At 36.6% G+C, this 24239-nt stretch overlaps 1 protein-coding gene across 3 annotated transcripts in view; it reads left to right on the forward strand.

Moving 5' to 3' along the window:
- Positions 1-24239, forward strand: part of DIAPH2 (diaphanous related formin 2) — a 797042-nt gene that overhangs the window by 610595 nt on the left and 162208 nt on the right. The window lies entirely within an intron of this gene.

The raw sequence follows: 24239 nt of genomic DNA on the forward strand, positions 1-24239 counted from the left end.
AAGGTTGGAACAAATATCTGAGCACTGGGGCCCAGCCAAGTTGACACATGAAATTAACCATCACCAGAGGGTTGTTAAAAGGTAGAACTGACTGACCCTTATGATGTTAGATGTGGGAATTAAGGGAAAGAGGCATTAAAGAAGGTGGTACCCTTCATAAAGAAAAAAACAATTCAGGAATAGAACAGACTTCATCAGGAGGGTTATAATGATTAGTGACTTTTAAATGTGTTTGATTTTCACAAGCCTTGTCAAAATGGGAAATGTCCTAGAAGCCATGGTGTGCGTGCATATGAAACTCAGGAAAGAGGGTTGGACTAGACGGATAGACTTGGGAATCATTGGTTTTTGATGATTAAAGTTAGGGCCTATTAGTTTGCTAGGGCTTCTGGAATAAAGTACCACAAACTGGTGGTTTAGAACAACAGAAATTTGTTGTCTCCCTGTTCGGGAAGTCTGAAATCAAGGTGTAGCTCTTTCTGACGACACTAGGGAGGATAGTTCCAGGCCTGTACCCTTGCTTCTGTTAGCTCCTTGGCCTGTGGCAGCGCAGCGTCAGTTTTCCCAGGGCATTCTCCCTGTTGGCGTGGCTGTCTTCACGTGCTGTCCTTTTTATTAGGACACCAGTCATATTGGGTTAGGGGTCCAGCCTACTCCAGTATGATCTCACCTTAATTAATTACACAACTTATATGAGTTTGAATGAGATCACAGGGTAAAGTAGAAATCAGAGGTTCTGAAAGTATTTGGTCTCAGACTCTATTTACACTCTTAAAAATTATTGAGGACCTCAAATACCTTTTGCTTATCTGTGTTTTTAGATATTGACATTTTTCATATTATAATTTAAACAGAGACGTGATGAAGTTATTTAAGGAATATGTTTAAAATTATTTATTGATTAATCCTATTAAAATAATGATAATAAACCTATTACATGTTAAGTAACTTTTTTTTATGAAAAGCAGTTTTATCTTCCTTATTCCCCCCAAAAAAATATTTAGTAAGAAGAGAAAAAATTAGTGTTGTAAATCCCTTCAAAGTCTGGCTTAATAAAAGACTGCTTGATTCTTATACCTGTTTCTACATTCAGTCTAACGCACTATCGTTCATCATGTAGCTTCTAGAAAACACTATACACTCATGAAAGAATGAGAGAGAAAAAGGCAAAAAAGTGTCAGTATTCTTAAAAAGATAGTTTTGACCTTGCAGATTTGAAATGATTTCAGAGGCCTTCACAAGTTCCCAGATTAGACTTTGAGAATCTCCAGGGTGAGTGGTGAAAAGAGCTAGGAGTCAAGACAGAGTCTGTCCAGTTTTGAGCCAAAAACGTAATCGTGTTCCCACACCACACCATCTCCCTTGTCCCTCCACCCTAAGTACTTATCAACCTTTCACTGTTTCCTTAAAACCACACCTACAATAGAAAGAAGAAAAAAAAAAGAAACTATTTTTGATCATGTCTATAGTATGTATATATTTTCATTTGCCAAGATTTGGTTGATTACCTCTTTAAATATCATTGAAGCCATAGTATAAAGATCCGAATAAGTTTTTGTGCAAACGCTTAGCTAAGTAATCTGAACATGAAAGATATACTGTAAGATTAATCTTTTGTGTATTGTTACCATATCTCTGTTTATAGATCAATCAAATAGTCAGCTTCACCATTAGGTTCTTGTTTGTGGCCCCACAAATACTTATTATTATTACTGTTATTGTTTATTGTAATATTATTTTACACTTAAGAGTATATGTGTGTTAGTACTTATAAATATGTTTTTAAAAGAGGTCCTTCCATCAAAATAGTGTAGTCTTATGCAGATGAGAAAGATGCAGAAAAGAAAGAATAAGAACAGAGTTGGGTAATTGGGTGTCAAGACGGAGCTCAGTGTCAGTTTCTCTGTGTCTTATAAAAGATGGTATTGTTAGCTAAGTGGAAGTCAGTTGCAGACATTCTGAGAGTCTGGGAGGAGGTGCGGTGCAGCTACATAAACTGTGAATCCTTGAGAGACGTGACAATGAAGTGCCATCAGAAAGTGATTTAAAGAGCTTTTAAATGTGTCCAATTAGAACAGTGTTATCCACTTCCCACTGAAAGAGAGATGATCTAGAACATTTGATTGCCACTGTGAGATATATATAGTACAGAGTGTAGAGGTAGCTCATGCACATGTGACTAGAGATACAGACTATTGGATGCAGGGGTCTCACCTGTAACAAAGGTCATCATGTAAAGAGTCCCTTGGGTAAAGAAAATCACTTTTAAATTACACACAACTTTAAAAACACAAATACTCTTCCTGTAAAGTTTCTATTTCATATCAACTTAGCCAAATTGCAAATCCCTCCCTTTTAAAAAATCTCCCATGATCCCATATAGCTAATAAGTAACAACAACAAGATATATTTCTCTGGCATGCAAAATTATAGACATTCACTCATCAAGGAGAAATATTTTTGAATCTAATTATTCAGAAGAATAATAGGATAAAACAAACAGAGAAGAGTATTTCTGTAATCTGGATGTGATCAGCTGAGCTCAGAATTAAGTAAAGACATCATGGAAACCTAGCAGCCAGAGAATCATATCCTTTCAGTTAAATCCATTTCAAAATGCTATGTTTCCAAGCTCCATTTTGAAAGAAGTGGAGATCAGAAGGCAAAAGGCCATGACAAGAAATAGTATTTTTTTCATTGTAAAGGAGAAAAAAGACATGGTTATATATTAAAGAGACAGTCATTTGTAAACATTAAGTGACATGACTAAAAAGTTATTAAAGTCTGTACATGAAAAAAGTGGAGATCGGTCCTAGCTCTTCCACCTACTCGCTTTATGACCTTTTTCTGTTCCTTCATCTCTTCATGCCTCAGTTACCCCATCTGTAATGCAGGATAATGACATTTACCTCCTATCGTTTTAGTGAAGATTAAATGAGATAATTAAGTACAGTACATAACACAGGACCTAGAATATTCTTGCTGCTGCTGCTGAAAGTCATTTTGTGCTCATTGAAGAATCTGAAAACAGTTCAAGACATAGTCACCATCCTTTAGAAGTTGACAACTTTGCCAAAGAGATGAGTAGGAGAGGAAAAACTATTCATTGGCTGGGGCTCTATAAATTAGACAAAATACATCTTAACAGGAGAAAAACGAACAGACTTATTAATGCATACATCATGTGTACACGTGGGAGCATTCGGTGATGAGTAACTCAAAGGAGTGGTTAGAACTTGGGCTTGTATAGCATCTTAGCAAAAAATAATACATTTTTAGAAATTTTTAGATAAGACAAAGGAAAAGGACTTTGAGTTTCTAGCGTGGCAAATTGGGGGAAGGCAAATGTATGGGGGAACTAATGGAAGTTAAGGGCTAGTCAGTCAGTTGTTTTGTAGGTTCCTCTGGTGCCATTTCTGGGCTGATAAGGGTCTCTCTAGAATAGTCTCTGGCAAGTAACTTCTGTTATTCCTGGCAAAGAGTGGAAGAGGGACACCTTTGTAAATTTATGTCCTGCTTTTAGGCAAATAACAAGACCTCTGAGAGCTTTTCTTGTATCTGCTTCTTCTCAATTGCCTTCAGCTCAAAATAATCCTTATGCCAAAGTGACATATTTTGGGGTGACATATTCTGCTACTCTTCAGATGTAATAAAGCTGAACCAGCAAACAGTGTGCTGATACATAATAGAGGTTATTTAGAACTATCCAAAAGGGGAGATCGCTGAAGGCTGGTAAAATGACATAGTTTCTCAGAGAAGGCTAAATATGGTCTCTGAATGTATCAGTTGAACTAGATCCTGAAGGGTGGGTAATATCTGGCTAAGCAGGGGTGAAACTATGCAAGCAAAAGGGACTAACATCAGCAGTAGTGCACATCAGCATGGAAGGCAGCAACGGAGGATCTGTTCAGTAGCTCACAAGAAAGTACATCAAAATGATTAAGAGGGTAGATTCTAAGTTCAAGTCTCAGATCCACAACTGACTAGCCATATAATCTCTCACAAGGTATTTCATCTCTCTGTGCCTTAATTTCCTCCTCTATAAAATGAAATAATAGTACTTTCCTTGTTATTGTGAGAGTTAAATGAGGCAACCCACAGAGACTGGTTACTTATACTCTAGTCTGTCAATTACATGTTAATGTCTTTGATCTATCAATTACATGTTAATGTCTTTAGTCTCTGCTAAACTGTTCAATATGCAATATTCATTTTCTCAGGTAGTCATTGTCTTCATTGTCGTCATTGGTGGAGGAGGGTTTGAATTGGAAAACTGTTGGAAAGAGAGGAAGATGGTTGGAAAGACTGTGAAGAGCTTTCCAAGTCAGGCAGGGGTTTGTGATGTGATAAGATAGGAGAGCCGAGGTGATTATAGGAATTTGTTCAAGGATCACTGAGGCAGTGAGCCAGAAACACAAGAAAAGGAGAGGTGAATGCAAGGTGGATGTAACTGGAAAAGAACAGTGAAAGGTAAAAAAAAAAAAAAGTTAGCTCCTATCTGATGCTCTCTTCAAAGGAGTTTCAACCTATGGCAGTTTCAGAAGGTGGTATCAGGAAGGGAAAACTTCATAAAAGAGATGAAAAAAAGGCAGTGGGAGTTGGAAGCAATGGATTCACTGACAGCCAAGACGTTTTTTAAGAGCAGCACAGTTTCATTAATATATAACTATGTATTGATATTTTTTGACATATTAGGCTATTTTACTCATCCAGCCAACATTTATTGCACCATTTCCCAAATAATTATAATTAAAGCATGCACAGTAATACACCATTTATTTAAATGTAAAATTGAGAAAGCAAATTTAAATGCAGCAAAAAATATGCTAAATCAATAAATGTACTCTAAAATGTGTCTAATACTATGTAAACTATGTAAAGTGCTTGGCATAATCCATGTTCTCCAACCTTTGATTATATTAATATAGATGATAATTAACTTAGGGACCACTAAAAATAAATAAATTAATTCTGTAGGTAGAGTGAAAAAGCTTACCAAATATTTTGTAATATTTGTGAATGCAGCTCTTTTCATGTTTCTGGAAGTCAGCAATTTAATTGCAAGGGCTTAGAGGAAGCAATAAAAAGAAATGCATTTTAAAAAGGGTGTTTTGAAATTGGAAACTCCAAGTGTGATTCTTATGCAAATATTATTTAATCAGAAACAGTTTTGCTCCTCCTTATATAAGATTATATGGAAATTAGAATTGCCTATTTACTTCTAGTATGATGATAGAGAAAGCTTCCTGAGTCAGATTTGATTTTGAGAGTGAATAAGCAAATTTTAACCAATAAACCTTGATGTTTAAACTCTGTCATTAGTGGTGGGTAGCAATTTTAGTTTTCTGTTTTCCAAGTTTTAAAATAATTACGTCTTAGAAGTGAATTAATTCATTTCACATTATATCATTTTAATCTGAATAGGTCGAAATTGTTTCCCCATGTCATACCCCAGACATTAAATTATAGTAACCAATATTATAGATTAGAATACCAATAAATAACAGAATTGACCCCAGTGTATTAAAAAAAAAAAAATCCCGGTAATATAAATCCCTGAGACATTGTGGGTACCACCATTCTGGCATATTTTATAAATGATAATGAGCAGCTCATAGACACTAATGCAAAGCTAAACAAGTGTATATATGCTTGGTAGACCTGGGAGAGAATAATTGATCTAATAAGCCTTATTTATGAAGAAAAAAAAAGAATATCTGGGTGATATTCCATTTATTTAAATTGCCTTGCTCCCTACATTTAGGAAACATTTCAAGAAAACTGTTTATTCAAAATCACAACTTTTTCTCTTTGTTCTCTACGGTTTTTTTTCAATGGAAATATGTGGTTTGTAAGTGTGTGAGTGGGGGGGCATGCGAGGGTTCCCCCAAATAAAATTATCCAGTAAAGATTTGCCCAGGTGTTTGAGAGATTTTAGCAAACTAAGGTATTTAGTATACATTTGAGACTGTTATTTTAGTAAAACATCTTTAGGTTCATTTTAGGCAACATCTTGTGTTACTGTTGCCATTCACTCAATAAATACTTCTTGAATTTCTAAGTTCAAGCACTGGGTTAAGGCATTGAGGTACAAGAGATGCCCCCGCAGTAGCAACCATCAAATGATAAATCACACCCAGCTGGGGAACTCTGCCACCCCCTAGTGACATGTCATCTCAGACAAACCTTTCAGTGTTTAGCCTGCCATTGAAATGAGTTCAATTTCCTTTCCTTTGGAGCCAGACAAACCCAAGTTCAAATCCTGACTCCATGCTAAACAGTATTATTTTGGGCAATTCACCCAACGCCTCTGATCCTCAGCTTCCTTGTCTATAAAACAGGGGAAAGAACAACATCTAGCTGTTAGGTATTTCATAAGAATTAAATGAGAGAATATGTGCAAATGTCTTAGCACTTGTTTGGCACACGGTTAGCACTTAAATACGTGTTAATGTTGTTATCCCCTTAATAATAATAGTTATTTCAGTGAACATAGTATGGAAAACTATTAATAGCAGTAATCACTACAATAAGATCTTGGTTGAATAGAATGCCTTGGGGAAGAGGTGTTTTGATTAATCTGACTTTGTAATTATAGAAAAAGCCATTTGTGCATCAGTCTTTATCATTCATAATCTTTCTGAACTCTGTTAATCCACAACCCTTGTCTTAATTGCCCAGCTACCTCTCCCCAGCCCCCAGTGGTTTGAGCTTTACATTTTCACAGGTAGAACTGTGTGGCATATAGTGCTTAAACATAGTTTTGTACATACAGCCACCACACAGTATGTAGATCATTGATAACTCATTAGGACTTTGTTATTGTCTCTGGGCCATTATTCAGAGCATGAGTGATCATTGCACACAAGTGTGGGAGAGTGGGCTTCATCTGGACTAACTGCAGCATACACTCTAGATTAATTGAAGGTTCTAGTTCTTTTTTTTCTGGGAGTCTATTTGAGCCACTTAATCACTAGTAGTTGTTTTTTTTTTTCTGAACTCATACTAGAATAATTACATTTCTGGCATCAGTTCACTGGAAATAAGTGCTCAACTCTCATTCTGTCTGCCTTAGCAGTAAAACAAATTTCTATATCAACTAAAAATATTCTTTTAAATAGGACACAAAAATAAATATGCGAAACAAGATAGGTAATATACTTTAGATCTCATTAAGGGTCCTTAGATTCTAAATGCAGAAACTCAGATTTGCAAAAACGGTAAGAGCTGTCTTCAGTGTGTTGAGCATTTAACAAGATTTCATCAATTCTTCTGTAGAAGATGAGTAATGCTGGCAGTTACAAATTTGGCTTTTCTCTCCACTATGTGCTTGTTGCTGTGTATGCCTTATGTAACTTCACTAGCCAGGAAACCATGAAAATATTGGAGCAGGTGGGTGAAAACAATCAAATTGACTACATAAGAAATGACCAAAACACACTGTAGGTGGCCTAATCATTTATTAGAAACATGTTTTGGTTCCATATTTCAATATTCTAATTCTTCTTACAGCAAAGTGTCAAATGAATAACAGCTGTTATATACCAACATTGCAATTAGTTTGGCTCGGCTCTCCGTCAAATGCGTTTAGATTCACGTCCTTAATTACACCTAACAGATTCATAGAACCAACAAACTGTCCTGGACCCAACTGAGTCTCTAATGACTTTTTTTTTTTTTGTTCTTTGAAAATTAAATTTGCTCCACCCACATTGAACCCCTGAGCCCCTGGGCTGCTTCAGAATCAGGACAAAATCTATTGTTACACTAAATATGCGAGAGGATTATTATGGGTGAAAACCTTTCAGTGATTTTTAATTTAATTCTGCAAGTAGCTATTGAGTGCTCCCAGCGTGCTGAGCAGGGTGACACACCCTAATCACAGTGGTGGTGTCTGATAACTCAGCACCATTAACCTACTTAAGGGGTTACTAATTGTCAGCCTTTCTCCCTCTGTGTGTCTCTTCTGTAAGAAATGATGGCTCTTCTGCATCTGTTTGTATATGTATGCATCCACTCACACAGGACCGTGTGCAGCATGTAACATGTATATTTCACTTTTTCACGCATTTTTAATGTATGAAAACTTCTATTTTTCTTGTTTATGTCTAATCAATCCTCAGTCCTCAGTTGCTCCCTTCACACATGAACAATCTGTAAAGTATATGATATCTTGACTAGTTAGTGGGAGAAAAAATGAGAAAAAAAATCTTAGTTTAAGAAAGCAGTTATGCCTTTGTTATAATGGTGTTACAAAGACATTATAACAGCTTAGAATACCTCATCGTCATCTAAATGAACACTGGGTTTTATATGTTATTTCATAATAGCTCAGAGGATGATGGTATGATTCATCTGGAAACAAAAAATAATTATCCTTTTAAGTGTGCAATTAACTATGGATGCCATAATACTTTTATTTGTTGGAACCAGTATTGGAATTGGCTCTAAATGTACATTGTGTAAAAAATAATAATAATAATCTCTTTATCATAGGAGGTATTTCAGAGTTCCTGATTTTGATTTAGTCTTTTCTGTTTGCTGAGCCCTGGACAGGGCTGCCTAGGAATTACCTGGAGCATCAATAAACAGGATGGATGTGTATAGATCTAGGGAACGGCAGGCACAGTCTTGCTGAGGGTGGGACAGGGTCCCAGGGGTTCTTTACAGACCTGTCTGGTTCTGTGGTCGAAGAACCTCATTCTCAGCGTACACTGGGTTAGGCTGTGCTGTCATCTGACCACCATAATACCTTGTTTTATTTAAGCATTTAGTCTCTCATTTTTATAAGGTAACCCCAATTTTTTTTTGATTGAACTGTAGTTGATGTACAATATTAGTTTCAGGTATATAGCAAAGTGATTTAGTTATACATATACATTCATATGTATTTTCTTTCTAGATTCTTTTCCAATATATATTATTACAAGATACTGAATATAGTTCCTTGTGCTGTACAGTAGGTCCTTGTTGTTTATCTATTTTATATATATTAATGTGTGTCTGAGTAACCCCAGTTTTTAAGCTAATAATTTTATGTAGTTGAGTGTCTGACGTTGAAGTTTTCCAAATTCCCTGTTTGTCTCACCAGTATGTGCACACCCCTGGTTTGAGTTGCTACCTCGTCTGATTTTCTAGAACAGTATTTCTGTGCAAGGAAAATGTGTTCCCTCTAGTCCTCTTTTGTCAAAAACCCTTTGCACTTGCTTTCTTTTGCCAATTGAACCTTTTTTGAAATGCATCAGTAGGGAGAGCTCGCCTAGCCTTTGCTAGACAGGAGTAGCTGTAGGTGCATTTAAACAATCCAACTTGAAAAGGGGATTTCTCTCTTTTTATTTGAAAACAATTGAAAATGAAAGGTGTATGTCTCAGGATAGAGTGCTTAACTGACCTCGTTCTACTGAACTTCAGTATGGTGTGTGAAACTGCCTCCCCTGTGTCTTCCCCAGTGTTTTAAAAAGATGCTTTACTCGTTTGAGGCAACTGGTTCTGAGTGCTCTATCTGGCATAACCGGAATCCATTATGTTGTTAGGTCTTGTTATACTGTTCTTTGCATCTCTTTTTCTTCACTCAAAGACTCAATGCAGCTTTGTTCGAAGGGCTAGCTGATCATATGTTGAGGGGAAATGGAGATTGAGCTATGGAGATGAACTCTGACTACATTAGCTTTAAGTGTCCCCTCGCTCCATCCCCACAGTATGTACAGCCTGGACTTTTCAGTAATCTCCTGTGGTCCAAGTGTGTAGAAAACTAGCCCTTTTCACTTGAGTAACCATGACCAAAAATGAAACCCCTAAAGTACCCCTTCGTGGGTGGAAAAGGGGGTGGCGGTGAGGGGGTTGGCAGTGTGCTTCCCAGCCCCTCCTCCCTCATCCCCTCTCTCATTTTAAGACTCCAAAGGAACAGAGTAAGTATTTTTATTTAAAAAAAAAATGTAAGTTCTTCCTTTTAAAATCATAGCTCATTATAACCTTAGGGAAAGCTGTTGTATATGCTGGATTTCAGCAGTTCATGCTTCTTCTGAAGGATGTGTCTTTTTAAAGTCCAAAGTAACTAAGGGCTGATGGGAACTTACATTCCAGAGTGAAAGCGGAAGTCTGTATTCTCAAGGTGCTCTCACATTTACACAGACAGTAGCATATCTTACAGAAAAAAAATGTATTCTTTAAATGGAAAATGGGAGTCCTATGCCAGGTTTTTGTTTCGTTCTGTTTGTTGAGGCAGGGAGTTGAGGGGGTTAAGAAGCTGGTTGCTTGTCTCATAAATAAGGTAGTTGGCCATCTTTAAATCTCTGGTGTTCAAGAAATACCAAGTATCAGTTCACAAAATGTGAGTCCTTTGTTATAAGCATCTTTTTTTTTTCTATAGGCAGTTTCTGAAACTAGTTTCTGTTTCCCGTGTAATGCTTTCATATAATATTTATCCATAAAACCGTTGGGATTTTTGGTGTTGATAAAGCCTTTTTATCATCCAGCTGGACCTCTCTCCCCCTCTTCGGGACTGTGGCACTGTCGCACCCTTCCTGATGCATTGCTTCCTGGTGGGTGATGACATGATTTGCGAGCGAGTCCATATATAAATAAGGTGGTGAGAACTGCCTCAGCAATTCAGTTTCTATTTGAAAGGAATTAAGTAGTCACTTTCTGCTTTCTTATGTTTCCCCCCACATTGTCTTTTCACAATTATATTCGGCATCTTAGGAGGGCCTCTTTTCAGTTTCACTCCATTTCGAAGCAACATTTGGTTGATTCAGAATCTTGGAAATGTAATACCCCGAGTGTTATAATAGACCTGTCCTACTGTATGTGCTTGTATCAAGCTAGAATGTGAAATTTAGCAATATCTAATCATTTCTAATTTTCTAGGAACATCTCAGGAATTACGGACGCTTTGATCAGTATGTTTTTATTTTTGCTGAGGTTAAAGGAGTGCTTATCTAGAAAAAGTGATAAGAGAGAATGTATCAAACTTCGACCTTAATTCTTGGCTACATAGATATTATATATTCATAGGTGTTTCATGTGCTTTGGTGGGTGTGGAAATATGTGTGAGATCAATAAAACTTTACTTCAGTGTGTTCACAAGTGAATATGGATATGGTTTTACTGGATGAACTCATTAGCAAAGATACCTTTGAAGTATAAAAAAGGTTACAGTATACATAATTGTTACACTGTTCATATATACACATATATATTTATCTACATACACGTTATTAGACTCCCACAAATAAATATCTATTTGTATGTGTCTGTGTAATAACAGAATTGACTATCATAACCCAGTTTTTCAAGTTCCTCTGAATTATTTAAAGCTAGCTAGAAAGGCATACAGTACTGATGTCAGAGTCTTGCATTACCCACCTTAGAGCAAGACAATATGATAATTATTTTCTAACAGTTAGTGTTCATGTATACTACCCACATATTGCTCTTCATTCATTTTTGTACTTCAGACCATACATCTAAAATTACTTGTTTTGCCTGCAATACATCTTTTAGAATTTCCTTTGGGTGAAGATGGCAAAGTCTTTGGGCCAAGCCTCTTTAGGAACTTTCTGGGCCAAGAGAGACCCAGGCCTTGTCCCACATCGTCCCCAAGACTTGGGAACCTTGGCCTTCTCGTTAACCTCATAGGAGTTTTCTTTTTTCTTTTTTAATTTAAGTTTTCTTTCTTTCTTTATTTAATTGATGTACAGTCAGTTTACAACGTTGCGTCAATTTCTGGTGTAGAGCACAATGCTTTAATTAGACATATATATACATATATTGCTTTCATATATTGTTTTTCATTATAGGTTACTACAAGGTATTCATATAGTTCCCTGTGCTGTACAGTATGAACTTGTTGTTTATCTATTTTATACATCTATAGTTAGAATCTGCAAATCTCGAACTCCCAATTTATCCCTTCCCACCCCTTTTCCCCCCGGGTCACCATAAGTATGTTTTCTATGTCTCCTCATTGGAGTTCTCATTCCTATAGTCCTGTCTCCCCAAAGGTGTTCATCCAGTGTCCCAACTCATGGGTTTAAGTCATTCCAATCCCTTAGTTTACAACAAGCCAAAAGGGTTCATCCAGCTTTGTGCTCAGCCTGGCTTTATTTCCTGATTTAGGGCTTTGTGTGGTCTGGTTAGTCTCAGTTTCAGGTCGCAACTTCCTGATTTCCTCCTGGCTCACCCACCCCCTCCCCCCTGCCCCTGCTCCTGTTGCTAATTGGCAGGTGAATGCAGTGCTGCCCTTCAGTTGGAGTTTCTTCATTGGAAAGAACACTGCTCTTCCCTGTTGAGACCTGTGACTCTTTGGCAGATGCCTCAGGAGCTCTCCCCCCAGTGCGTAGGTTCAGAGTCTTGCCTGACCTTCAGATTCTTGGCATTCTCCTAGGTCAGTGGTTCTCAAAGTGTGGTCCCCGGACCAGCAACTTCAACGGAAGCTGAGATTTGTTAGAAATGCCAAATTTCGGGCCTCAGCCCACACCTACTGAATGAGAAGTCAGGTAGGAGTCGGGAGACAGTAATCAGGGTTTTTTGGGGGTTTTTTTGGGGGTAGGTGATTCTAATGCACACTAAAATTTACAAACCCTAGATTCCAATGACTCAACTCAACTTCTTATTTTACAAGTGTAATAGCTGAGACATGAACAGTCCTTGCTCAAGGTCATAAAGCTACTTTAGTGCTAAATAGGGGAGCCGGGAGGAGAGCCTGCCTCAGCCCCCCACTTATTCTGCTCTACTACGCCACAGTGCTAGTGTGTAACATTGTTGTTAGTTATTTAATTTAGTCACGACAGATTCTTGTACCTGTGAAAATGAGAGATTTATCCTCCAAGCTTTACATTCCTATAATTTTCTTTTTAATAGAAGTAGAGTCGGTTTACAATGTTGTGTCAATTTCTGGTGTACAGCATCATGTTTCAGTCATACGTATACACACATATATTCATTTTCATATTCTTTTTCATTATAGATTACTACAAGATATTGAATATAGTTCCCTGTGCTATACAGTAGGACCTTGTTGTTGATCTGTTTTATATATAGCAGTTAGTATCTGCAAATCTGGAACTACCAATATATCTTTTCCCACCCCCTTTCCCCCCTGGTAACCATAAGTTTGTTTTCTATGTCTGTGAGTCTTTTTCTGTTTTGTAGATATATTCATTAGTGTCTTCTTTTTTCACCATATGATATCACTCATATGTGGAATCTAACAAAAGAAAAAAGAAGACATTCATGAACTTATCTACATTCCTATAATTTTTGAACCTTCTTCCAGTGACAGGATCCAATCAGAATCAAGTAGTTTTAAGTGACAAGGTGGGAGGATATCCTTGGCCTCGGAAGTGTACAGGGAACTCAGCAGAGTATTTGTGTTGTCCAATATGACTTTGATGGATAGATATTGCTATGTTTTTCCAACTGTAGCATACCAAAATGAACTCAAGCAACTGATTTACTAAGGAATGATCGTTTCCGTTCTGTGTGTGTATACTTGATTTGTAAAATGAGTTACCAAAGAATTCCTTAAGTAGCAGTATCCCTGATATGTTAAAATAGAATTCCTTGATCTTGGGGAGGAGGTGGATAATGAATTACCTGTTTAGGAACACATCAAGTGAAGAGCAAGTTTACTCTGTATTAAATATTAGTTAAGTATAAGTATACTTATTCTACAATTATTCTTATTTGTACATCCTTTAAGGTCTTTTGTTTGCTCTTGATGGATGGATTTAGACAGCAAGTAAACACGGATATGAACTTAGAGGAAAGGAAATCCAAAGCCACTATTTCAGTCTTTTCTGCTTTCAATTTTATTTTCAACAGCCAAGCATTTCTTTGCAATGATAATTGGAGCACTGAGACTATTTTCTTAGTACATCACGCTTGACTGGGCTGGAAAAGTTAGTGTACCCTCTAAAGGAAGTGCCTTAACCACTGGGAAATTCTTCTATGAATGTTAAAGAAAATAGCAGGAAGAAACTATCAGGAGTAGTCAGTACTACATCATTTTGAAGACCTTGTAATCTTTTTCAAATATTAATAAGAAATTTATGAAAAATGGACAATCAAGGTAGTTTATTATGTTACAGATGGGTTTAATTTACCAGCATCAGATACTCACTGCAAAATGAAAATGCGGGCCTCTTGTTCAAAGATAATTGAGAATTTTGAGACAGCAGCAGCAGAACATTAAACCAAGTATGAGGCCTTTCTGAGCACAGGGCCCTGTGTGACTGCACAGTGTCACATGCCCAGGAAGCCCCTGTGTTTTGCCTTGGTGTACAGTGAACGAAAAAAGTAAAATCCCCACACCTTTGTTCATGGAACAAAATGATCATTTTAACTTGAATAAAAGTGAGAATCTTTTAACAAGAATCCACTTCTAAAAAAAAAAAAAAAAAAAAAAACTCTTCGTGCAAGTGACCTCTTTTATTTATTTTAAAATGTCTATTCTCTTCCCATCAATTCCAGCATGATCTCTGTAGCAAATAAAAAAGGGAGGTTTTCCCATGACAACTTCTGTCAAGAAACAATCTTCTTTGGCCTGCTTCGGATATATTAAGAAATAGTTCTCATTTCTCCTAAAGTAGGTTTGAACATTTTTCTCTGATGAATACTTTACATACTCTGAGCAAACAGCTTCGAATTTCACATGTATTTTTCTGAAGAGATTCCTATTTCTTTTTTTTTTTAATCCCCAGTGGCTTAAGATATCATATCTACAGATAGTTTACACCACATTCTATGTAAGTAATGTCGTAAGACCTATAGTATTTCATTCTACAACATTGTCTTTGAGTCTGTATGTACTTAATGCTGAGTTCACTTGGAGTCATATCAATCCTTTGAGTTTGTTTTCTGTGATTTGGTTTTCATAAAACAGGAAGATGCTCTCTAGATTATGCAGGTCAGTTCCCTGCCTCAAGGTATGCCTGTATGTAACTCTGTAAGGCAAATGGTTAAACAACATGTTTCTAAATGTCCCAGGAGAAGGAAAGTATAGTAACATTCATAATCCTAATGTCCCGGGAGAGACCAGTGTACTCGTATTCCTCTCAAATTCCATTGCTCTTGAGTACAATCATTATTCTTTTCTTTTTATTTAAATTATTTGATGTGTCTTATTCCTTTACTTCAGGCAAAGTGCTTTATTTCCAAACCTAACCTTAATTATATTCTTGTGGAGGAAATAAAAAGCAGACTCTTCTAACCAGTATATTTCGCCATGCAAAATTCTTGAAAACTTTATCACATTTGTCCATTTGTCAGCCCTTTCTGAGATGTCGACATATCCTGGTTAATCATTATTGTTGCATATGTTTCTCTTTTTTTTAAATAAAAAAAACTATTGAATTATTTAGTTTTTATTAAAAGTTCAATGATTTTTATATTTCAGATGCTCTTTAGTATTCAGTAGATTCACAGCATGCTCAGAGTCTTCCTTACTGGTCCACTGGCTCTAATATTTATTAGAATAATTTTATTTACCATATGTTTGTGTCATATTGGAAATGTTAGGAGAAAAAATTGAATTTTGAATGTGAAAGGTCTTTTCTTCTTTTGTCAAAAGGAAAAAATGCATTCTCTGACATTAATAAAAGTCATTCTGGCATTCTCTTACAAGATACTCACTAAAATGACAGAGCACATGAAAAATGTAATTAGATGTTTGATTGAACCGGGTTGGTTGGTTGGTTTTCTATCTGATAAATTCTAATACAGAAAAATAAAATTACAATTAATGAAAAAGTGCAAATGTGGCAGATATATTGATATTCTAGGTAATACTGAAGCAATTGTCATTATTTCATGTGCCTACAATAGAAAAAAATAAATATGACTTTTGGGGGCAAAATTGTTGAATTTTTCTCTGAAGATTACTGCAATGAGTGGATTTATTTATTCAGTTCTCACCAAGGTACTGGCTGCATCAAGGGTTTGGGAAAACAAACATGCATTCTCTATCTCTTAAGTATATTAACTAATCTATAAAGGCTTGACATTCATTAATGCTTGCTGAGGGAAAAAATGAGTTCTAGAGATTGTGTTTTGCTCAGTACCGCATAACTTACTTTCACAGCCCGACTTAAGCTTTGATTTCTAAATCTCTCCCCAGTGAAATCATACCTCAAAGATGTTTCATTAAAATGACAAGATAAGCTGCCTCTCATCCCTCTGCTGGAGTAGGGGCAAGGGACAGAGTTCTGGGAGATCTTGCAAAACCATTCCTAAGCTTTAGGGAAAGAAGAGCAAATTATTGACCTCAGTGAAAAATCGGCAACCTTGCCATCATGAACATAATAGCCCAGAGGACCTGCCAACTGTGTGCCGAGCACTGGCCTGTCTTGATTTTGTATTGATGACTCACATAGTGTTAGAACGTGGAGGGTGGAGTTGTGGAAAATCGGGACTATTAGGAAGACTGTGCTTTTCAAGTCCTGCATTTTAGAAAACGTTTTAAAATGCCTCTTGTCGTAGCCTCCTGCATTGTATAGTCTTCCCTCTTCTGTTTCAAAATATTTTTTCAGAGGGTTGGTAATGGTTCAGATGGCTTCATTATATCCCTAAAGACTCATTTGAACCATAGGAAATTGTTACTGTTTGGCTACTTTTTGGCCTATTAAAATGGCAACCTCACATGGTTCAATATAATTAAAAAAAACACATTAATTCCCAAAACAGAAAGGTAACGTTCTGCTATTACTTAACCACTTGTGATTGTGTATGAAACTCAAACTCTATCTTAGTTGACAATACTATCTAAGCTTGACATTTCAGAGAAGTTTCTAGCAGATTTTTTGGTGTCAAAAGTGAGATTTCAAGTAGGAAAACCCACTCCCTGTTCTTGCAGGGCCACCCTGAGAAATAGACCTTAGGAAGTCACCTGATCAGTAGTCTGGTCTCCTGTGGATACAGTTCTCCTGTTTGCATAGTATTTCTTCAGAGGAAATACACTGTGGCTGGTTAATTTGTCATTTTCTTTATTATTGTCCCAAATGAATATGCCCTGGTCATTCTAATGAGATTAAGAGACATTGTCATTTCTTGGATGGAGCTGGATGTTGACAAGGTTTCCTTGGCCACCTGTTTGCAAGTCACCTCTTACATGAGGATGATTAATCCGTCCAGCACATGTTGACTTCTCCCGATTTGAGTCTCAGTGGAAGTGACCTCTTCCTCACTTTACTCCCAAATTCAGGATGCACCTTAAAATGGTTTCCTCTAGACTGGATATAAAGAAGATTTCAGCAGTGAATAGATTCTCTAAATATACTTCTTCTTTGTTCAAGACAATGCTAATGTGAGTGCTTAGTTACTAAAACAAATATGATGGCATTTTTAAAGCCTCACAAGGCAGGTAATTGCTTTAAAGAAATCGTGGTACCTTTTTTTTTTTATTCTTTTTCCTGAAGTATAAAATCCTAGTCCTCTTGAAGACCCAGGATTCCATACATCATAAGACCATAAGTAGCGTATTCCTTCTAAAGGATGGGGATAAATTTCCCTTATACTCAGAATCACCAGCTGCCATGGAGGTGCTGAGTGAAAAATTGTCCTTATCATTTCTTTGTGGACTGCAATTTCCCCCTGTTGATATAGGCTATAAATAGGAAATAAACAGTCAAATGAAATCAGATTGTATGCAAAGATTTCACTGATGAGTTTAGGTGAACAAATCATAAAAAATCCCAAAATATCGCCTGGTCCTAAATCTTTGCCAAAGACTGTTTAGTAACTTCCTCCCTCTCCAACCTTTTGGCAGCTACCACTTTTCACTCAATTTTTGAAGAGTAACAGATATTTGTGTTTGAAGTTTTTTTTAACTGATCTACAAGACAGAAAATAATCAAGAATGTTAAAGATGATTACTGTTCAGTGGACAAGCAAAATAAAATCTTTTTAATGTTCTTTATTTAAGAAAATCATGAGTTCCTCCCTTGATACCACATTTCTCTGAGGTAATTTAGCAGTCCATGGACTATACAAAAATAACTGCCTTTTCTAGATGGTAGAACGTTGGCTTCTGCAAACACTTGAGCCATGCCCAAATTGTAATGTAAAAATGAGAGTGTTCTATTAAATTATTGTTCTAGGAGCCCCAAATCTATGGTATTTTTCTTTCTGTTCTTCAGATATATTGCATATTAAAGGATATTTCATTTTTATTCAGCTTGATTGGCAAGGCTCTTTATTAGCCAAAAATTCTCTTAAGTTCCAAATTTGACTGCACAGTGAAAGAAATGCATAATTGTCCTCTTTGCATCAATGGGTCTTAGAAAGATGCCTTACCATTCCGTTTCGTACAGTGCTCTCCACCGTGTAAGTGTCCAGTGGCCATGTGCTGATAGCCTGTGAGAGTGAATTAAAAGCTACGTAAGGAATGGGCTGAGGGTATGATTGAGGCAGTGCTGATTAACTGTGTCTAAGTCCTCCCGGTTCTCCTCTCCAGAGCCTACTGTCCCAAGAAGAGACATGGGTGAAGCAAATTTGAAATTGTAAATCTTTTCTACTTAATCCCAAGTAAAAAATTAAGTGCCTACTTGCAAGTCTGAACAGAGCTCTATCCGTTTTAATGAAAATATAACAGTATTTACAAACAGTAGTTACACAATAGTCACTGGACAGCAACATAGTTACTTAATAAAATAGTATATGATAGAAACCATGGAAGTTTTTGAATTTAAAAGAAAAGAGCAAAGAAATGCAGGGGTCTGGGATTTCAAAATTTGTAGATACTGACAGGCATATGCAGAATAGATAAACAAGATTATACTGTATAGCACAGGGAAATATATACAAGATCTTATGGTAGCTCACAGTGAAAAAACATGTGACAATGAATATATACATGTTCATGTATAACTGAAAAATTGTGCTCTACACTAGAATTTGACACAACATTGTAAAATAACTATAACTCAATGAAAAAGGTTATAAATAAATAAAATTAAATTAAAATAAAAAATAAAATAAAAAAGAAATGCAGTGGTCAAGTAGACACATCAAAGTAAAGCATTTATGAAGTTAAGCTCCAAGGAATGACAGTCTTTAAATGCTGACATTTCTCTGGTTTTTACCAGCTTTTAGCAAGTTCTTTAAGCATAATTATCATCCATGACTTTATTATAAAAGAACTACATAATGTTCAGAAATTGACATAATTATATCTCTGAGGTATTGGTACCTAATTTTGTAATTTTATGCCATTTTCTACTAACTAATTGACTCCCATGTAATACAATGGCGTTCGTATTATTTACTCAGTAATCTGTAATTATAGACTTCCTCTAATGAAGCACCCTATGCTTTATTGCCCTGTGTTCTTAGGAGCTCTGTGGGTTTCAATTGTAGAAAATTTGAACTTGGAAGAGCTATTTTTTTCCCAGATGAACATTATAAAGTAATGAAGAGGTTAGTCACTGTTGCCTTGATTGTTTGAAACACCAAAAGGCAATACCACCTAATATACAGTTACTATATTATTTTTAATATCTATTCTTTTTTAATTTAAAGGTTGAATTCAATTAAATGGTACTAGCAGTATGTTAAATTTACTATGAGTATCTGCCTTAGGGAGTGAGTGAGTAAGTGAGTGAGTTATTTATTTATTTATTTATTTATTTATTTAGAAATTAAATTTTTTCCACTGGAGACCAACTTCCTCTTATTTAGTAAAGCATATAATTAAGGTCTATCTAAATTTTAATTATTTAATAGAGCAGAATTTTGTTAATATGTGTTTGTATAAATTGTGTAAATTACCTGAATTTAGGCCATTTATGTTTCCAAAGCACTCACTCTAGGAGTTTGACCTCTTGACTACATCTGGTAAGCTGCAGTATATTCATTTAATAGTCTTTTTTTTTTTTTCAAGTGAAGTATAGTTGATTTGCAGTGTTGTGTTAGTTTCAGGTGTACAGCAGGATGATTCAGCTGTATATCATTTAATAATCTTTTAAAAGCCATATCTATTTAAACTTGAACGTATAAAGTATCTCTCTTGTTTCTGGCTTTTTTCTTTAGAATTTACATCAATCTTTTATTTCTAAAATTAGGTACATGAGGGAAGACATATAGGTGTGGACACTTAGGATATGTACAGAGTGATAAGGAAAGGTAGCCTGGTTGGGGTGGTTGGAGGAGCCAAAGAAAAATCTGGAAATAATTAATGGGGCCACTGGAGTTTAGATTGGACGTGATGAACATGAAACTTGGAAAAGAGGATAACGTGATGAAAGTTACAGTTTAGTATCAGTAATAGGAGAGACTAGAAACAGAATTCACCAAGTTGGTTCATGTAGCAGTAATTCAGGTTAAGGGATAAATGTTAGTTAGACTTAGGGAGGAACCTCTGTATTACCTGTGAAGAAGTGGTGCAGCTTAGCCACTGCTTGGCTTTGGAGATGAGGAAAAAATACTAGAGACCATTCAAAGGTTCTCAGCCTGAGGGATAATCAAAAATGAGAAGATTGGGGTAAGACGTCAATAGGGGTTTGATTACGTGGGGAAATCTGTGGGTGATTAAATCAGTCTGAGACTCATTGAGTCTGAGATGATAGGAAATTTTAGAAATAACATTGTTCGGGGGTAGCTGATGATTTGGGCTTGGAAATGGGAATGAGAGTAAATAGTGGGATGGTGAATTAATGCATCTCCATCATAGAAGAGAACTAGAAACCTTGAAACTGAGATCACTTCCCAGAGTCCAAGAAAGAAAGGCCACGGACTGGCCAGTGACACTTTGTTCTGCTTTCTAAATAATTATTTTTCAGCAACTTGTTTCAATTCCATCAGGAGGCAGGAGCGAGATTGCTAGAAGTACAAATCCCATTCTAGTTGATTGAGAAAGAATCCAGCCATGCTCAGTCAGACTGGCTCTCTCCTGGAGCAGATTATTGAACTCTTCTTAAGGAATTATTGAGGGATTTAGCTCAAAGCTTAAAGGTAAATCCTTCGCTCTCCCATTTTGAAACATCAATGTAAATTACACTATTGAGTTATGATAATGCATATCAGAAGTGCATGCCTTCAGCTCCTTTTCTGAGGCAAGTGGCAATAGGCAGCATCATAAGCAATGCTGACCATGATTTGTGCCATGCAGTCCTCCCCTACCTTCAGACTGGGCCAGAGGTTGAGTCTTGACCCAAGGACAGCCATCTGTAGGCTAGTCTGTTTCCTAAGAAATAGCCCGTCATGAACACTCCTCTTTCTTGGCTTTGGCCCTCTAAATGGAAGGATCTTGATTTCAAGTAGGTTGACATTGACTGCTCGTCTTCTTTCCCACCTTCCACCCATGGTGAGCCCTTGTTTTACTGACTCAGAGGTTGCCAAGATCCACCAGCACCTCAGAGGCAGATTGTGAGGTCCAATAGCATGATGTCGATGTTGACCGGGTGTGCTCTGGAGCAGGGGTCAGCAAACTTTGTTCTGTAAAGGGCCAGATAGTATCTTAGGCCTCAAGGATGAAAAGGTCATGGTCTCAACTAATCAACTCTGCTGTTGTAACTTGAAAGCAGCCATGGACCAATACATCATGAGTGAGCATGGCTGTGTTTCCCAATAAAAGTTATGGACTGAAATTTGAATGTGAGGAAATTTCTGTGTAACACAAAAGATTCTCCTTCTTTTGATTTAAAAAGAAATTAATATATGAAAACCATTCTAATTATGTGGGTTGTACAAAAACAGGTGGTAAGCTAGATTTGACCGCTGGGGCTATTGTTTGCTCTAGAGACATGCTCCCCAGGTTCTAATACTGGTTCCGTTAGCTCCCAACTATGGGACCTTGAGCACGTTCCTTCACCTAAATATGCCTTAGTTTTGTTATCTGAAAAATACGTTGGTGTGGGGATCCAATGAAAATCCCTCAGAACAGGGCCTGACATATAGTAAGCGCTCAATAAATGGCAGATATTACAAATATTCCTACCTCCAAAAACATCTTTGTTTTATCTTTTCAGAAAGTAACTGAGATTTACTCTGGTGGATGGTTTTGAATCGAGTTAAATCTCTTCTTTTTCCAAGTTTGTTTTTGCTTAGTTCTCCCTTCCCAGGTGTTCCCTGCCCTGAGTAGATGATTAATTCTGATAAGACAGAGTATTTCAAAGGTCTCTTTGAAATATTAATTATTTAAAATATCAAATGTGAGATATTTTACCAGAGGCATCAACAGTGGTTTTCTGGTAAGCGTTAACATTCAGGTTTATTGGGTATTTGCTTATTTATAGAATGTGTAATTTTCTTCTCCCAATCTTCTAGCATCGAGGTAACTGGGAAAAAATGAATACGCATAAACATTACTTTTTAACTACCATTTACTGTCAAGCTGTCTTACCGTAGGCAAGACAAAAGGTGCCTCTGGCCGGAAAAAAGTTCCTTCACTGAAATTACTAGTAGAAATCCATTCAAGTGTGTAAGTGTGTTCACAAGCAGCTCTTTAAAGTGCACATATGTCAGGGAAAGTTAACTTGCCAATTTAGTTATCCCGACAAACTTTTAGGTAGCACCTACCATGGAGATATGCGCAGAGAAATCACCTCATCACTTTGGAGTGGAATATCCATTTAGCTTGTGAACCAGAATCCAATATTTATTCCATGACAAAATGTACCTACCACATGAAGCTTAAATTAAAATCAGTAAGGAAGAGTAGTATTCACTATGAAGTTTATTTGAATCTGATGTTTTCCTTCGCTATAGGAAACTGTTATCTATTCGGGCAAGGGGATGAGCTAACGGAATGAATGAAGTCTCTAACCAACATTTCCCCTATCGTTTTCACTGTAATTGCTCTGAAATTAATTTTGCGTTTTGGTGCATACCACTGTGTGCAAGGCCTCAACCTGGGAGTGTAGTGTTTTTCTGTTTTGTTTTACAAATCTTTAGCTGCTGCATAATGTAATTACTACTCTGCTCCTAGCTCATCCTGTGGTTTCTGGTAATTTCTTCGAAGCTCCTGTGTCCTCTTTTCTTTCTTGAAAGTTTCCTTCTTTTGAACAGGAGCATCTGCCTTCATTATTTCCCTTAGAACTTTATGCATTCTATTTATGCTCTCTTTTAATCTCTATGGAATAATATCTGGATTCTCTTAAACACTTTTCCGGGCCATAAATAACTTCATAGACTGTTATCTTAGTTACCATCTGTTGGTTTTCCAAGTCACCATTATCTCCATTCTTCACTCACTTCCAATTAAACTGCAAACTAACAAAAACCTCCCATCAGGTAGAGGCTTTCTAGATGCTTGTGGACTGAAATCCAAGTTGCTCAGATTTTTGTCATGTCTTACCTCTTACCGTGTTGAATTATGAGAGTGATTTGTCAGTCCCAGACCTTTATTTTTTTTTAAGATCCCAGAGAAGGAATTTTGTTTCCTTCTTTTTTGATAAGTGAGCAGTCTTCTAATTTTGTGTCATCTATATATCCATACGTCTTGCAGCATGGTCTTAATCTGGCCAAAATAGATAGTGTGAAAAGATCGAATCTAACACTGGTTTTTCTTGCACTCCACTTCTCACTGCCTTCTTATGCTGTCAGCTTCCATTTACTACTGCGTATGACCTTGCTCACAAAACCAATTTTACTGTTCTATTCAGTCTTTTACCAATAATGCCAAAATTGACCATTCTACTTTGCCCAGCATTATATGCAGAATAATATTTGTCACTGCAAATTCAATTGTAGTCTTTGTATAATTTCTCTTCCACTCTGGTCCATTTTGCATAATACCGAGAGGCTGATCTTCAGTGTCATCTCTATCACGTCATATCTTGCTGAAGATCTACCAATGGCTCTTTAGAAGCCCTTTAATCATATTCAGCCTTCTTCCTTTGATATCCCAAGCCATTTAGAATATTGCACGGATGTTGCTTTCCTCATGGTTTATCATGTACACCATGCATGTTTGATTTCAGGTAGCTACACTGATTCAAAACCACCTCAACACGTTTTACCCTCTTAACGTATAAACAGGCAAAACTAATATATGGTGATAGAAATCAGAGCAGAGGTTGCCTCTGAGTGGTGGGAGCAAGAGGGAACTTTCTGGGGGTGATAGAAACATTCAATATCTTCATCGTGGTGGTGGTTACGTGGGTATAGGCACTTGTCACATTTTATCAACCTGTACACAAGTTCTGTGCGTTACAGTATTTGTCAATTTATACACACACATGCACATACATATACAGAGAGAACGTGAGCAAGTAAGCATATGCATTTACACAAGGAGTTAATAA

Source organism: Camelus bactrianus, chromosome X (genome assembly GCF_048773025.1).
Source record: "Camelus bactrianus isolate YW-2024 breed Bactrian camel chromosome X, ASM4877302v1, whole genome shotgun sequence".
Lineage (NCBI taxonomy): Eukaryota > Metazoa > Chordata > Mammalia > Artiodactyla > Camelidae > Camelus > Camelus bactrianus.